The sequence below is a fragment of the Talpa europaea genome (genome assembly GCF_964194135.1).
Source record: "Talpa europaea genome assembly, chromosome: 7".
Lineage (NCBI taxonomy): Eukaryota > Metazoa > Chordata > Mammalia > Eulipotyphla > Talpidae > Talpa > Talpa europaea.
The window spans coordinates 51343592-51360325 of NC_140074.1; positions in this window are offsets into that span (position 1 = coordinate 51343592).

Genomic DNA, 16734 nt, shown 5'->3' on the forward strand with positions numbered 1-16734 from the left:
GCCCGCCCCCCCACCACACTCCAGCCTCTCTGTCTGTATAAGGTTTAACACCCCCTCCCCCCTCCGGGTGTCTGCCTCAGCCTCCCCCTTCTGTGCCTCCCCCCTCCCTGCTGCCTGACGGCTCCAGTTCATTTCTGCCTGTTTAATTGGGCCCCGGATGAGTTTGGTCGACAGGGCCATTCATCATGTGGCCGCGGCTGGCGGCGGAGCCCGGGGGAGCGGGGCTGACAGCTCCGCCAGGCTGGGATGCGGCCTGCGTCGGGAAGTTCACATATTTGGGCATTAGTGCAGCTATTAGTTTAACAAGCTTCGTTTATCCTTGTCACTACCACTTCAGCTTCCCATGTAATCATTTGAAATGTAGATTACAGCCAGACAAATGGGACAGCGCTAGACACGCAGGGTGGAGGGAGTGACACACTGCTCGTTAGGGCCGCCTTCCCAGCCCCATCCGTTCCCAAGCTAGGCTTTGATTAGCTTAATATTCGCATGATTTCAGTGGGAAGCACCAGTCACCTGTGCTGAGCTCCTGGCACTGGGCAGAGGTGCCCAGGGTACACCCAGATCAGGGTCCAGGTCCTGCCAGGGTGGGGTCCCTCTGGTCCAAAGACCACCCAGTCCTGCCAGGAGACATGCTTGTGGCCAGGGTCTCAGAGCCTGTCCCTGAAACAGCTCCAGGAGGTTCTTCTCCCAGAAGTCTCCCAGTCTCCGGTTACTCCTCCACTTCTGATTTCGGCAAACTGGATCCTGGATCATGGTTTCCTGTGTGACCTGGGCAAGGCCTGGACTTCTCTGTCATGTCCCAACTGGAAAATAGGGGGCTTCAGATTAAGTCACATGGGCCTATTTTCCCCCATTCCCTTGCTAGACCTCTCTCCTTGGTTCCTGTGATGGAGCCAACTGGTCTCCAGCCATTTCTACTTTTACCTGATTCACTGAGGTCTCTTTTCAAAATGTAAACCTGGTTAGATCGGTGCCCTTGCAAAAACTCTCATGGAACCTCAAGATGAAGCCTTTTAGTAGGACTTGGGGAGAGGGAGAAGAGGTGGGCATGGGGTCTCTACCACTCTGCACGCTAGTTCTAGCTTTGCCTCTGCCTGCCCCTCCTATGCTTGTGCCCTTCAGGTCTCTAGGCCCCTGGCAGTTGTCAAATGCCCCAGCTCTGTCTCACGCTCCTCTGGGGTTTGCACATGCTGTTTCCTCTGCCACAGACACAATTCTCCCCATGGCCCGCCCTCCAGCGACTTTTCTGACATTTCTTTCTCACCCTTCAGGTTCCCCATTTAGATGTTCCTTCCTCTAGGAGTTGTCCCCTGCCTGGCCTCTCCACCTAGCTCCTGCCCTTCCACGTGCATCTCAGAGCCCCCGGAAGTGCTTCTTATAAGAGCACTCAACACACGGGACCAATGGATCTATTTACATCCATCACTGGACTGTAAAGCCTGTGAGCACAGGGCCTGCCTCCACAGAACCTGGTTCCTGCAAGCTTCCCAACCAACTACTGTAGATGGAACACAAGCAGCGAGGTGCCTGAGAAGCCTCAGATGGAGAAGCAGCCATTCCCGTGTTCTTCATGTAAGGATCGCATTGTGCCAAGGCTTCTCTTTCCCCATCCTGCTGCCTAGGACCATCCCCCGTTTTTCCCCCAAGTAACTCCAGATGGGTCAGGGTCTGGTTCCCATTGGGAAGGGTCCTTTGATTTAGTCAGGGTCTCCGGAACAAATGGCCAGAGCACTCAAAGGGGTCTCTGTGTCTGGTGAATCCTCTCACCCTCCCGCACATCTGGCCTGTACCCCGGTTCTTGTATGCATGAAAAAATAAATCTTAAAAAAATTATATATATATAAAGGGATCTGCCTAGAAAAGTTTAGGGACGAGGCTATATGCAAATGTGTGTGCAGGGTTAAGGAGAGCAGCGAGGCCTGAGGGCAAGAGGAATGTTATTACCAGGCATTGAAGAAAGAGCAGGAGCCTCAGAAGAGGGACTGCCACCACAGAACTGGGGTTTTGCAAGGAAGGAATGGGGGGGGGGGGTGGATCCTCTGACCTTTCTCTCTTGTTTTCTCCAGTCTCCACTGGTGCCTCCCACGGGCCGAACCCAATCAGAAGTCAGAGGGGCAGGAAGTTTGGGGATGTGGTCCATGGAGATCAGCTTCCTAGGGGACAGAGCAGGCCAGAGAAAAGGGATGACCTGGTGGGAGTAGGGACAGTGGAAATTACTCCCCTCAAATGCCTCATGCTTTCCCCCTCGCAGGAAGGCCAGGACTCCCTTAGAAAGACCACAGGAAAAGATGTCTCAGGACCAAGCGGAGATCTCCACAGAGGGCTCCACAGGGCGTGGGCACCATCGGCAGCAGTCTTTACATCACCCTCACTGTCACATCTCCCCGCCTGGCCCAGCTGAGTCCTAGACGCTGTTTCTTTTTTCACCTCTTCCCCTGCTGAGGAGCTTGTCTCCGATTTCTTCCTGACACCTTCTGAATAATGACACCAGACCTTGAAGCCAACGAGTCGTGAATCAAAGTGGCTTCTCGATATCATAAAAGAGATGTTCTAAACCCCAAACATAAAGATCGTTTTATCTTTATTAATAGTTTAATGCATCTGAGAAAGCTATTTGACATTTTTTACACCTCCAACTCTTTCCTTCATGCATTGCTGGTCAGATTACACCAGGGTTCAGCCACTTAAATCCACTTAATAACTGACTAAATTCTACACTGAATTTACATTGAGCTACAAGCTGATTCTAGGATACAGATGAATTTTCTAGCGGGGGAAGAAAAAAACACCACCAATGCCCTGACTCCAAAGTTGTAAATATGCTTTGATAATGAAAAAGGAATTAGTTAAACTGTTAGAATTGATGTCATGTTTAACAGCTCTTCCTGATGAAGATGCTGCAGCACAGAGTGAAGGAATATACCTTGATTAATAATTGGGGGTGAGTTGTTTCTTCACCTTTTTAATAAAAGTGTCACACTTGCAAACACCCATGTGGAATTAATTGAAAACACGCAAAATTTGGGACACAGAATCATTCAACTCTCCCCAAATGCTGGCAGGCCGAGGGCATATCAGTATATGACATTGTGAGGAGAAAGGTTTGGGCATTAATGACATCTGAATTGGAAAAACATCTAATTGGATAATTGCTCCTATTACTCACACACACTCACACACACACACACACACACACTATCATGATCACTACCACTACCACTATCACGATCATCACTACCATATCACAAAAACAGATCCAAACATACATGACTACATTTAACATACACATGTATACACTCTGGAGTTCAGCTCACCACACACACAAGCATATACTCACCCCACTCCGGATACATACATGCAAATATTCTCTTAATAAGAGACACACATTTAGGTCAAAAGTTGCAAACAAATATTCCCAAGCAAGCTTTATCGAAAAATCTGGGGAAAAAACCTGTTCTCTGTCTCTCCCCAACTTCCTGGAAAGAAGAAAAAAATTGTAACTGTCAGAAATTTGATAGGACTGTCGAAGACATATGGAAAAAACTCAAACAAACCATGTAAGTTGTGAAACATAAATCCCAATTCTATTTGTTCTGTGACAGTGTATAAACCACATATTTTTCATCAAGATAGAACATTTAAACCCTCCCCAGGTTCGGAATTGCTGGGGAAGTTGCCTAGCGTCCTGGCAAAAAGAGAACCAACAACTCTTCACTGGCCTGGGACTGAAGGAAACTTCTGGACAGTGGACAGCAGGCCTTAACAGGCTCCCTTCCGCATTTTATTCACTTTCAATTTTCTTTAAAAAGTTTATTTTATTATTTTTAAGAATCATGTTTATTAAGGCAATGTTGATTTAAAACACTGCATGTTTTAAGGGTATAGGTTCACTCTCTACAAATGTATGTTATTGTACCACATCCACCACGAAGCCCCAATAATCTTCTATCATAATCCACTGGGCTCCCTCCCCTCGGTACTCTCCCCCACACACATACTTCCCTTCTGGTGGCCTCATTTCTGCAATAAGATTTCAAGGGTTTGTTTTGTTTGGTTTCATCTGTTCCTATTATGTCCCATGTATAAGAGAAATTTCTGGCATTTGTCTTTCTTCTTCCAACTTATTTCACTGAGCATAATCCCCTCCAGTTCCATCCATGTTGTTGCAAATGGCAAGATTTCATCTTTCTTTATAGCTGAGTGGTATTCCATTGCTGGATGCTGTGTGTGTGTGTGTGTGTGTGAGAGAGAGAGAGAGAGAGAGATGATATATATCACATCTTTTTTATCCACTCAGTGTCATTGGGAACTGAAGTTTTTTCCATAACTTGGCTAATGTAAATACTGCTGCAATGAACATAGGAGTGCACCTATCCCTTTATATTAGTGTTTTTGTGTTCTTGTGGAAGATACCTAGGAGAGGGATTGCTGAATCATATGTCAGGTCTATTTTTAATGTTTTGAGAGACCTCGATACTGTTTTCTGTAGAGGTTAAACTAATTTATTATCTCACCAGCAGTGTATGAGGGTTTCTTTGTCTCCATACCCTCACCAACACTTGTTTCTGATTTTTCTGATGAGTTCTTTGCAGATTTTGAATATCAGTCCCTTGTCTGTTGTATGATGTGCAAAAATTTTCTCACATTTGGTGGGGTGTCTTTTTATTTATTGATAGTTTCTTCCCCTGTGCAGGAGGTTTTTAATTTGAAGTGGTTCCATTTAGTTTTGCTTTTGTTTCCCTTACCATTGTAGTTGAATTTCCAAAGACATCATTGAAACCAATGTCATGAAGTGCATTGCCTGTTTGTTTTTTTTAAAGATTTATTTATTTATGCACAAGAGCTGGGGTACAGGCCAGAGATGTGGGAGGGTGAGAGGATTCACCAGTGACAGAGTGGGGAACAGAACAGGCAGACTGACTGAAATACACTGCTGAGGGGAGCAGAGGGTGAGACAGGAGAGGTCTGCTGCTCCATGTAGTTATCTCCCTGGACGATGGGGATCGAACTCGTGCTGCAGAGGCTGCAGATTGCTCCATAGTGCAGTGCTTAACCCCTTGCGCCACCAGGGAGGCCTGTTTTTTTTTTTGTTGTTTGTTTGTTTGTTTTAATGTATTTTATGGTTTTAGGTTTTACATCCAAGTCTTTGATCTATTTTGAGTTAATTTTTGTGTGTGGTGTGAGATAGTGGTCTAGTTTCATTCTTTTACATGTGCCTGTCCAGTTTTACCAACAACATTTGTTGAATAGACTTCCCTTTCTCCTTTGTATGTTCTTGGCTCTTTTATTATAAGAGTTTCTACTGATTTCTACTGTGAACCAGGCAGTGCTCTATAGGAAATGCAGACATGATAGCGTGTCAGAAACTGCTTCTCACGTTCCAATATCCACTGTCTCCTTTTTTCCATAGTAATAGATTTTATACCCAGACAAATAGGGTCACTCAAATGAAGATCATGTCCTCCAGTCTCCCTTGCAGCTAGCTGTGCCCATGTACTTCAGTTCTGGTCAGGGGATATAAGTGGAAGTCTCAGGTGCCAGCTTTCTGGAACCTTACTCAAGAGCAGCTGGTCCTCTTTATGCCTCCTCTGTGCCACTGTCTGGAATCCTGACCTGCCATCTTGGACCGTGGGACCTTGGGACATAGCCTCAGGAGGACCAGAACAACTGAAAGAGTCTGATCCTCCTTCAACAAAATTGCCATACCAGCCACAATACCAATTACCAGAATCCAAGTGAGAGAAGGTAAGTTTTTGTCTTGTTTACACTAGTTACCCTGGATTTTTCAGTCATTTGTAGGCTATCTATTCTGTAATAGGCAGTCAAATAAATACTTAATGATGGTTTGAAAAAAAAACCTTATTCTTTCCAACTTTGCTAGAAAACATCAGACTTTTTCAAAAGGAAATTTTATTAAGAAACTAGATTCTCTGGACACATTTTAAATAAAGAGATGTGTATATGTATGTGTGTGTGTATATATATATATATATACACAGACATATCTATGCACATATATAATATATGCTGGATTATCTTTGGAAGAATAAGAAAGAAGAACTATGTTCATGGGAAAGAGAACAGGGAGCCCCAAGTTTAGGGTTGGAAATAAGACTCACTGCCTACATTTTGTGTTCTGTTTGAATTTTTTAACCATATGTATGTTATTTTTTTAATGCAAAAGTTTAAAAATGAATGAAATACCATTTTATCCCTTAGAGGCCTCCCAGTCTAGTCACTATCAGATGAGCCTCTACAGTGTTGCCAGGTGCATGCCCCGCTCCTCCTGGAGCATCTCAGTGATGGGCTGCCCCCCACCCCCACCCCAAACAGCTTACTCCATGGAAATGGAGAGAAATGACAGGTGTGCCGACTTCTCTGAACCTGTCTCTTCATCTGGGGGAGGTGCAGACCCTCCTCACGGGGCTGTGGTGAGTGCGCCTGAGTCAGCACATCCTAACTGCTCAGCAAAGGTGTCGATTATTATTACCACACTTCATGTCTGCCTGGGTTTCTGCATGTCCCACGACACCTGCTAGATTCTGTGCCTGGGTGGGATGTCCTGATATGGGCTGGCCTCCCCCTCATCAGACAGGTGCTCCCCGAGGGCAGGAACCACACCTGACTCACCTTCAACAGTGATCAAGAGAGTATTTACTGGCTGAAGGAAGGAGAAAACTACTGGCAGTTTATTTTAATATGAGGAACCTGACAGCAGTTCCCAGTAATACTAGTTGCTTCCTGATTTTCACTGGAATTTGTTTTTCCTGCATTCACCTTTCAGCTGCTTCGATGAATGCCAAGGTAAGACCTGATGACAGAAGCGCCCTGGGACTCTGCCTGAAGGTATCATCCAAATGAGTGCTTTCCTCATGAAGAATGAGAAAGTGAGAATGAGATGCCCCTTGGCATCTTCATCAAGGCTTCACTGCCTGCCTGCTGTTGGGCAGGGGCACTGAGTCCATAGCCAGAGTACAGATTTATGCGGGCCGCACTCTGGGGTCACACAGCCTGGAGTCAGCTCCACATTTTACCAGCTGCCTAGCTGGGGTGATCTCCCCTGGCTTAGTTTGCTCATAGAATGGTCATATTGGCACTTACCTCATAGGGTTAGCTAAAGATTAAATGAGATTATGCATGTGAAATCAATTTATGAAGGAGTCTCAATTCTTTGAGGTATAATTGCCCCCTGCCCCTCCAGTTCTGCTTCACAGAACTCTACACCACTGGTGGGGTGACAGATGTCTTTATTGACATCTTGGTCAGATTATAGAACTTTCTAGTAACTTCCTCTTACTAGAACCTTTTCATTCTGGAACTTAACAATCAATCCTCTTCTTTTTGAAACTTCATTCTCAGACATATAATCAAAGCTAGAATTTTCTTCTCATACACCACAACTGACTGGAAATTTCTGTGACTCTGGCAGCATGCAGAAAAACTTTGTTTTCTATTGCAACATAGCAAACTGCTACAAACTCAGTGGCTTAAAACAACATGAATTTATTATCTCATAGTTCTTGTGGATCACGAATTTGCTCATGACTTGGCTGGATCCTCTCAGAATTTCACTGAAATCAAAGTGTCGGTTGAAACTGCAGTCTCACTTAAAGCTCAGGTTGTCTGGTTGTTGACAGAATTTGTGTTTATAGAACTGACCCCTAAGCTCCCAGAAGCTTCCCATAATCCGCTGACACACGGCTCTTTCCACAACATGACACTGCTTTTTCAAGGCCAAAAGGAGAGCATTGGCTTTTCAGGTTAGGTCAGGCCCACCAGGATAATCTTGATTAACATAATATCAACTAGTTTGAGACTTTTATTACATCTTCAGATCTCTTTCCCTTTACCATCACTTCCCTCCTGACCCTGACTCCTGCCCACAGTTCCTGTATCTGCCTCCGTTTTTCCTGCTCTTTCCCCCACTCCCCTCTCACAACTCAACCCAATGAGCCTTGTACTTGGAAACAGGGCAGAAGAGCAGAGTGGACAGGGAGTTAGGCTGCTGATGACCAGATCCAAAAGATAAAAGGAAACTGAATCCCTGAGTCTCCTCATGAAAGGCTGTCTGCCTACTAGGAATGCCCACATTTAACAGTGATATGGGCAAAAAATTGGACTTAAACTGTAAGACATTGAAGTTATAGGGTATGTTTGTTACATCAGCAGGCATTGCCTTTACTGATACACAAGTTGCATGGAAAATGAGGAAACAAGTCTGCACCCACACAGCGCATGCTTTTAAGACCTTTTAGAACTTCTAGGAGTTCGCTGTCGTGCACTATAAAGTACGTACAGTGTTTTAATTCCACTTTCCAGAGATGTTTTCTTTCTAAAACCTCTTCAGGGGCCTTCCTTATTAAAAAAGTCCATTTATAGAAACTACTACTTAGCATTTTTGGAACTTGTTATCCTATTCAGCAGAGTCTAAGTCAGGAGGCTTTGAACTCGGACAATTACTGCTCTTGATTAACAACAAGAACTGATGAGTTGGCCTTTCCAGTGAGCTAAGCAAACTCAGCCAAGCAGAAAATATCATTGAAGGGGAAACAACGGGAAGTGATTTTCTTAGTTACATTATGAGCCGTCGTGATATTTACACATGTTTGTGGATAATGTGGGAAACTGCTGCTTACGTGCCCTTCCAGATGACACAGATGGGCTTGAAACGCCATCTATCCCACTTGACCTGGACTGTAAGTCATCCCAGACTGCAGGCAGCAGCCTTGTGGAAAACCACAGACCAGGGAGTGGGCAGGCCCGAGTGCCGATCCCCTCTCGGCACCTCGAGAAACTGCTGGCCCAGGTGTGGCTGGGGCCAGCACCCAGGGAGCTCTGGTCTCGTATTGTCAGCTCAGCGTCAACACAGAGGAGTATGCGTTTCCCTGCACCTTGCCAGAACTGGATATTAAGAAAAAGATGTTGGTGAGGTTGAATTATGTTGCTTTTAATCTTGGACTGGACATTCTGTGTTGTCTTCATTTGTGAGTGATCTGTGCAAGTTCTTTACCCATTTCTCTAACAGGAATGGTAGCATATTTCACATAATTATATACAAACTTCTCATCCATTAAGGGCTTGTACCTCTTCACATTTTCTAGATTTAGTTTTCCAAGTCATTGGCTTTTGCACCTTGTTAAATCTTTTTTTGTACATGGAAGAGAAAACAAATGTAAGCAGTCAAATATTTCCTTTGATACTTTCCCTTCTTTTTAAGCTTTAAAGTCATGTTTCATATGGACATTTGAGATATAGTCACTTCTTTTTTTTTTAATTAATAAATTTTATTTTTATATTCCCCACACAATTGCAATCCCCCCATTCTGACCCCAATCCCTCCCCTCCCGCCCCCCACCCCCCAAAAAGTGTCTCTGGTTCATAGTTTTTGTTGATTTTGATTTTCACTTTCTTATAGTTATTCATTTTCCTGGTCCCTTATTTAAGTATTCTAGATTCCTGCTATGAGTGAGACCATCCGGTATTTTTCTTTTTCTTTTTGGCTTATTTCACTGAGCATGATCCCTTCCAGCGCCATCCATGTTGCTGCAAATTGCATGTGTTTATCTTTTTTGAATGCTGAGTAATATTCCATGGTATATATGTACCACATCTTCTTCATCCAGTCATCTATTTTTGGGCATTTGGGCTGTTTCCAAAGCTTAGCTATTGTAAACAGTGCTGCTATAAACATAGGGGTGCAGGTGTTCTTTGGAATTGATGTTTCTGTGTTCTTTGGGTAAATACCTAGGAGTGGAATTGCTGGATCCTGTGGAAGCTCTATGTTTAGTAGGTCCAGAAATCTCCACACAGCTCTCCATAGTGGTTGGACCAGTTTGCACTCCCACCAACAGTGCAGAAGAGTTCCTTTTTCTCCACACCCTCGCCAACATTTGTTGTTGCTAGTTTTTTTAATATGTGCCATTCTCACTGGTGTAAGATGGTATCTCATGGTAGTTTTGATTTGCATTTCCCTGATTACAAGTGATGTTGAACATTTTTTCATATGCCTGTTGGCCATTCGCATTTCCTCTTCAGAGAAGTTTCTTTTTAGCTCCTCTGCCCATTTTTTGACTGGATTATTTTCTTTGTTGTTGTTGAGATATAGTCACTTCTAACCCCACTAGCTTTATTTAAATTTTTTTTAAGTAACTGTTCAAGCCATTGGGGATTTATTTTCATGGAAAATATGACGCAAGGATCTTGCTGGGGTCTCCATGAGGAGCTGAGATCTGGGACTCTTGCGTGGGTAGGTAAGAGCTTGGATGACAGGGGTGTTAGGGGGAAAAAGATGTCCTAAAGCTAATTCCATACAGGCTTTGTGGACTCCACCCCCACCCCAGGCCAAAGCCAAAGACACTGGGAACTCCAAATCCCATCACCACCAAAGGGAAGGTGGCTGGGACCTGAGGGTGGGGTTAAGCAGCCAGGGTGCTGCTGCTTAACCTGAGGGTGGGATAAAGCCAGACACGTGGGCTTTGGAGGGGTCCCCCATTTTGACTCTCTGCCAGCTCGCAGGGTCCGGCCAGCTCGGAGAGTGCTTTTTGGGTTTCCAGGTCGGCAGATCGGGTAGGACACATTAAAGACTTTATTTCCCTATTTTCTCCCTGAGTTGTACATTTTCCTTATTTCCTGTTCCCTTGTAAATAAACCTTTTATTAACCTTTTGTGTGTGCCTGTAGTGGAGTATTAATAAGTCCCTTGTAAGCGCGGGTGAGGACCCACAGCCAGGCAACCCGTTCAATATAGGGGCTGCCCTATAACAGGGGCAGACATCCCTGGGCAGAGGCAGAATTGAACATGCCAAGGAGGAGTTGATGTGTGAAGGGAAGATCCAAGTTGGGCTTGAGTCTAGGGGTCTCTTTTTTCTCAGGTGGTATGTGGACTGAATTGTGTCCTCCCCCCTACCCCCACCCCCCGCCCCAATTCATGTGTGACTGTATTTTGGAGACAGGATCTTTAAAGAGGTAATTAAGTTACAATGAGGTCATTAAGGGCACCCTAATTCAATCAGACTGGTATCCTTCTAAGAGCAGATTAGGACACAGACAAGTACAGAGGAAAGTCCATGTGAAGACATCGGGAGAGAAGAGCCATTTGCAAGCCAAGGACAGAGGCCCCAGAAGAAACCTACCTTGCTGCCTCCTTGATCTTGGACTTTTCGAATTGTGAAGAAACAGGCTATTGTTTAAGCCAGTAGATGGGTCCATTGTTATGGCAGCTCTAGCAAACTAATACAGGTGGCTCCCCAGGAAATGCCCCCAGGGCCCGTGAGGCTTGCCAACAAAGGCTCCCATCAGTCTGCTGCTTAGAGCAAGCCAAGATAGCAATGTGAGTTTTTAAGTTATTTTAAAATTATATATTATACATATTCATTAAAGAAAAATCAGGACATGCAGATTAGCAAAAGAAATAAGATCACTGGGGTGCTAATGCCCCAATGGTCCAAACTCAGAGTCTGTGTCTCCTGCAGTGGGGGCCTCCCCTTGATTTGCTACCAGTGATAATGCCCACTTCCCCTCAGGCTGTGTAGACAGCTGCTGCAGAGGGTGCAGCAGAGCAAAGGCAGCCAGAGGAACCCCTTCCCCCATCACTGCACAGCTAGATAGGACACCCAGAGGCTGCTAGCTCTGCAGGGCTGGAAGTCCATCTGCTCCCACCCTCTTGGCAGCCTCCAGGCAGGGTCTGCAGCCTCTGCTTGTGCTCTGCATGCTCTTTCACCTTGGGCAACTCAAGCTATCAGGGAATGACCTGAGTCCAGGCTAACCTTCACCTTTGCCCCAGAGCCCAGGTTAGCACTTACCTTTGAGCCAGTGGCCCCCACAGAACCTGTAAATGCAGGCTTGGGGAAAAGACCACAGTACCTCATTAACTCCAAGGGCTAAAGATTTCACAACACAATTTTTTCCTAACCCCTGGGACTTGTTACACACTCTTCCCTCTACCTGGAATGCCTTTTCTTTCTACTTTCTCTAAGATATCCTGTTGGAATCGTGCCCAACACTCAAGGATCTGCTAAAAGGCCATCTCTTCCAAGAAGCCTTCTCTGATCACCCCTGCCCCAACTAATGGAATCCTCTCTCTGAGCCTTGTCTGCTTCCCTCCTGGCCTGACCGACCCATAGGTGGCTCTGATCATGTGGAATTAAAACACACACACATCACCTGCCCCAGACTGCAGGGTCCCTGTTGGTTCATTTCTGCAGTCCACCCTTCTCTTGATCTGCTCAGGCTGCCGTAACAAAAATACCATAGACTGGGGGGCTTAAACAACAAACATTTATTCCCACAGTTCTAGATGCTGCAAAATCCAAAATCAGGAAACTGGCAGATTCAGTGCCTGGTGAAGACCTAGGTCTCATGTCCTCATAAGGGAGAAGGGATGAGAGCCTCGCAGTGGTAATTTTGGTATTTTTTCACGGCGCTAATCTGGTCATGAGAGCTACATACTTAAGACCTAGCCACCTGCAAAAGCCCCACCTCCTATTGGGAGTTACTTTTCAGCACATGAATTTGGGGGAGGATGGAAAGAGTCAGCACCACCCCCTCTTCAGAAGAGGTGCCGAGTAGAGTTTGATTTCTTTTTACAGCTGAGAAAACATCTTAGCACAACTTACATTTGTCATTTGGAAAATTTTTCACCCAATACATAACTGTGTCCCTCACAAAACCCTCAAAGTAAATATCCCATGGAACCAATGGAACTAAGGTTCTGAGAAGTAAGGGAAGGCTTAGAGCAGCAGATTGACCATCGAGAGCTAGAACTGAGATTTTAGCCAAGCTCTCGGAGCCCTTATCCCTCTGGCTTTCTCACAGCCCTGGAGCAGCCCACCCTCCATAGGTCACTTGGCAGCAGCCCCTAGCTTGGGGCCTGGCTCCTATGGGCATTTGAACAATGAACAAACCCCCGGCAGCCTGCTTCGCTCTGTGAGGTGACAGTCACTGAAGGCAGAGGCTGCTGAGGCTACCCAAGCTGCGTGGGTATTTCCATCCTCCTTACTAGAGGCCTTGTTCTTGGCCCTTATTCCACTGTGTGTGTGTAACAGGGTTGTCCCCAGGAAGCAGGGAGGTTCGGGTTCCCCACCCCACCCAAAAGAGGGTGGAGCTAAAGAGAAGAGAAGAAGCTGGAGACGGGTTGGAGGAAGGAAGGAAGCAGGATGGAGCCAGAAGGAGACCTGGAGGAGGCACATGGAGCAGAGAGACCCGTGAAGAAACTGCACTTGCATTTTGATCACGGACTTGGTGACACAGATGTGGGCGAGAGACCCGTGGAGAGGTGACAATGGCAGCTTTTATCTTGATTTTGATTTTGCTCTTTTCCTTCCAGACTTGTGTGGTTGTTTCTGATCCTTTTCTGTGGGTCCCCACTGGAAGATGCTTTAGACTTGTAGCAGGCTTTGGGGCCTTGCTCTGGGCCAATTCCATTTAGGTGGAATTTTGCCCACAAGGGGACGGGTAACTTTGGGTACTTGATTTAGAAACTATATTCTTTGCCTTTCCTGTATCATTTACTAATTGTATTAAAGTTCCTTTTCATTAAAGTCTCATATGGTTTGTGTTGATGCGGCGGATGGCAGACCCTATTTAGAGCAGGCAGGTTTGCGGGGTCTGGGGTGCCCCTCTCCCTGCCCTGTAACATGTATAGGGGCAAGCCTGCACATACCCTATTTACTGCAGATTCTGGCACCCCACTTCCAAGGTCGGCAAGCCTGAGGCCTCTAGCCAGGAAGAACCAGGCATCAGAGAAGGAAATGCCTGCCCAGCCTTGCCAGTTCCTGTAAGTTTGGGGTTCCATTTCCAGTTTCAAATGCTGCCTCTCCTCTTTGAAGTTTGTGCCTTTAAGTCATGAGCATTGGGAAGAAAGAGCTGGACCAGTGGTCTGCCACCACCGCCTCTTTCTCTCCCTCAGGAATCACCTTCCTCACCATCCATTGCCAAAATGAATGGAGGCCGCACAGCCAGCTTTATTAAATATGAATGAATCACAGCCCATGGCCCCCACGCGGTCACTCGCCCACTTCATCTCTGGCAATTACTGCATTGCACACACTGTGCCAAGGGGCGCAGCGGTCCCCGTCTGCCCTTGCAGACTGACACCACCCAGCAGGGGCAGGGTTCTGGTCTGCAGCTGCCCTGCCCCCTGATGGAGAGCCACCTCTGGGCTCCATGCAGCCAAAATGTGCAGTTCTAAAGGCAGAGGGACAGGGCATCTCCCACAGAAAGATGATGGATTGTTGGACTCTGGCCAAAAAAACATGACTTTGGATCCCAAAGACAAGGTCTCCTGGGCTCTGTCTGCAGGTGAGAGACATGTGGGTGGCACCCAGACATTCAGATTCCAGGCAGTTTTGTGATGCAGCCTGGATCAAGGTTAAGAGCATGCCTATGCCATTACCCAGCACGCAGTTGACGTGTGTTAGTAATCCTCATGAGAAACCACTAGATTGAAAACTTCATATAGGCAGGGTCTGCGTTAGCCCTGTTCACTGCTGCGTCCCCAGTGCTGAGGACAGATTAGATGCTCAACCACTATTTGTTAAATGAATGAAAGATGTGGGCGTTACTATTTTGGAGCTAATAAAGGTGAGGTTATAGAACTCAGCCAAGGTGCCATAGCCAGTATCTGTGTCTGTGCCAGCATTCAGGCCCAGGGTGGGGCTCAGACACTACTCCACCCCATGGAGAGCTGGCAGTCTGCCTGAGGTCAGGGACTCTGCCCCCCCCACCTGTCTCACCCCATTCTCTCCTCACTCCTCTCCCCTGGCCCCCTACCCCTCCCCTTGCTAGGGCCCCATACCGAGGACAGTACACCTTTTCAGTTGCATGGATTTTTTTTGTCACCAATACAAATATTTAATATTTGTAAAAATTCTAAATGTCTATAATGATAAAATTTATTCACACTTAGAATTTTATTTTTCTACAAGGATTTAAAATAGTACAGATGTTAATTTAATATTTTTATCCTGAAATTTCAGACTCTTAAATATCTGTTTTTCTGCTTAGACTTTTTAATTTGTTTGCTTCACCTTTTTTTGACGTAACATGGATTTATAATATTATGTAGGTTTCTGGTGTAATGCATTGTAAGTCAATATCTGTGTATACTACATCATGGTCGCCACCAAAATCAGGTGAAAGGGGTCAACTGCACGGTGAAGGATGAAAAGCATGGATTTGTTTTGGTCCCAGGAGGAGAATCAATAAAATTCCCTGAAGCCTAAGTGGTTTTGTCAAAATTGCCAAAGCCCATCTATGAAGTTGTGCAAACAAAGGAGATCAAATTCTTTTCTGAACTTAAAAAATTACTTTTATTTTAGGAACCAATAAAATTATGGCAAATATTTACAAATAATTATCTCACATAAAGGTTACATAAAATCAATTCTTCACAAGTAACAGTCACTCATGAAAAGACACACAGATATTGAAACTACGCCAATCTTATTGCAAGTTTCTCCAACTAATCTAAAATAAAAGTGTTGCAGTCAACCATTTAACTTAGAATAAAACCACAAATTCCAGGTTTGACCAAAAAAAAAAAAAGATAAAAAATTAAACCAAAATCCCACCCCTGTTTTCTCCCAAGTCCCACCCCCAGCCCTTGCCCTCCTCCCAAAAAAAAAAAAAAGAAAGAAAGAAAGAAAGAAAGAAAAATATGTCCAACATCTTTGGCAAATTGGCACTGCTGTAATTACATTCAAATATTATTACACACAAAAGCAACACACGTCACTAAGAAAAAAAAAAAACCACCAATATTTCAAGTCAGTTATTTTCTACTAGAAAAAAAGAATACAAAACATACACATTTTTAAGAAGCATTTTTTCCAAACTGTTGGAGACAGAGCATCTCCCACTTTCAAAGGCAATTCAATTGTGGTTTCTTTTTTTGTTGTTTTTTTTTTTTTTTTTTGTACTTTTTTTTTTCACAAGTAAGCGTCTATGCAGGCATCACAAACTTTGGCGGATACAGTAGATATGTATTTCTTTGATTCTGGAAGGTCGGTTCCTAAGACAAAGTCAATTGTCTCAAAGAATGAAAAGCAAAATCCAAGTGTCTTCCTGGCAGAGTTCCATTTGTAATGTAATCTGCATTTCTACAAATACTCAAAGTCCAAAGGCCACTAGAGGGTGAAAAACCAGGGCAGCATCTTCCAGCAAGAGTCAGGGCAAAACCCGAGTCAGATTTCCACCCTCCGCCTGGAGAGGCCCAGAAGCTTAGACGGGGAAGTGGGGGGTCCTCACTGCCTTCTCCCCCACACCGTGAGGGCAGATCTGCCCAACACAGGCCTGTTTCTCCTGAACCCCGGGACTGGCTGCTGCCAGGTCTGCTCACCTGTGACCAAAGGCAAGAAGAGCAGGCAAGAACTGGCAAGAGGAGACTCAGCGCTTTCTCTGAGTTTCAAGTATGTCTGAGGTGTAAGGGCGTGTGCACACGCATGTGGAGGGGAAGGCCAGACTCCACGGCTCTGAGCTTTGCGGGGCGTTTAAAATGGACTCGGGATTTATTTATTTTCTTTTTTAGCTTTATGGCAATTAATTGGCTATTGATTGGTTGGAATGTTCAACTCTCCATTTCCTCAAATACAATAAAATAGTTTCATTAAAATGTATTCATGCTTGAAAATAAGGGAGCCATCAAATGGTTTCCTTTCTGTTCCACTTCAGGGAAAATGCACCGTTTGTAAATCAAAAATCCATCATCCAAAATCACTTGTTCCTAATGGTGCTT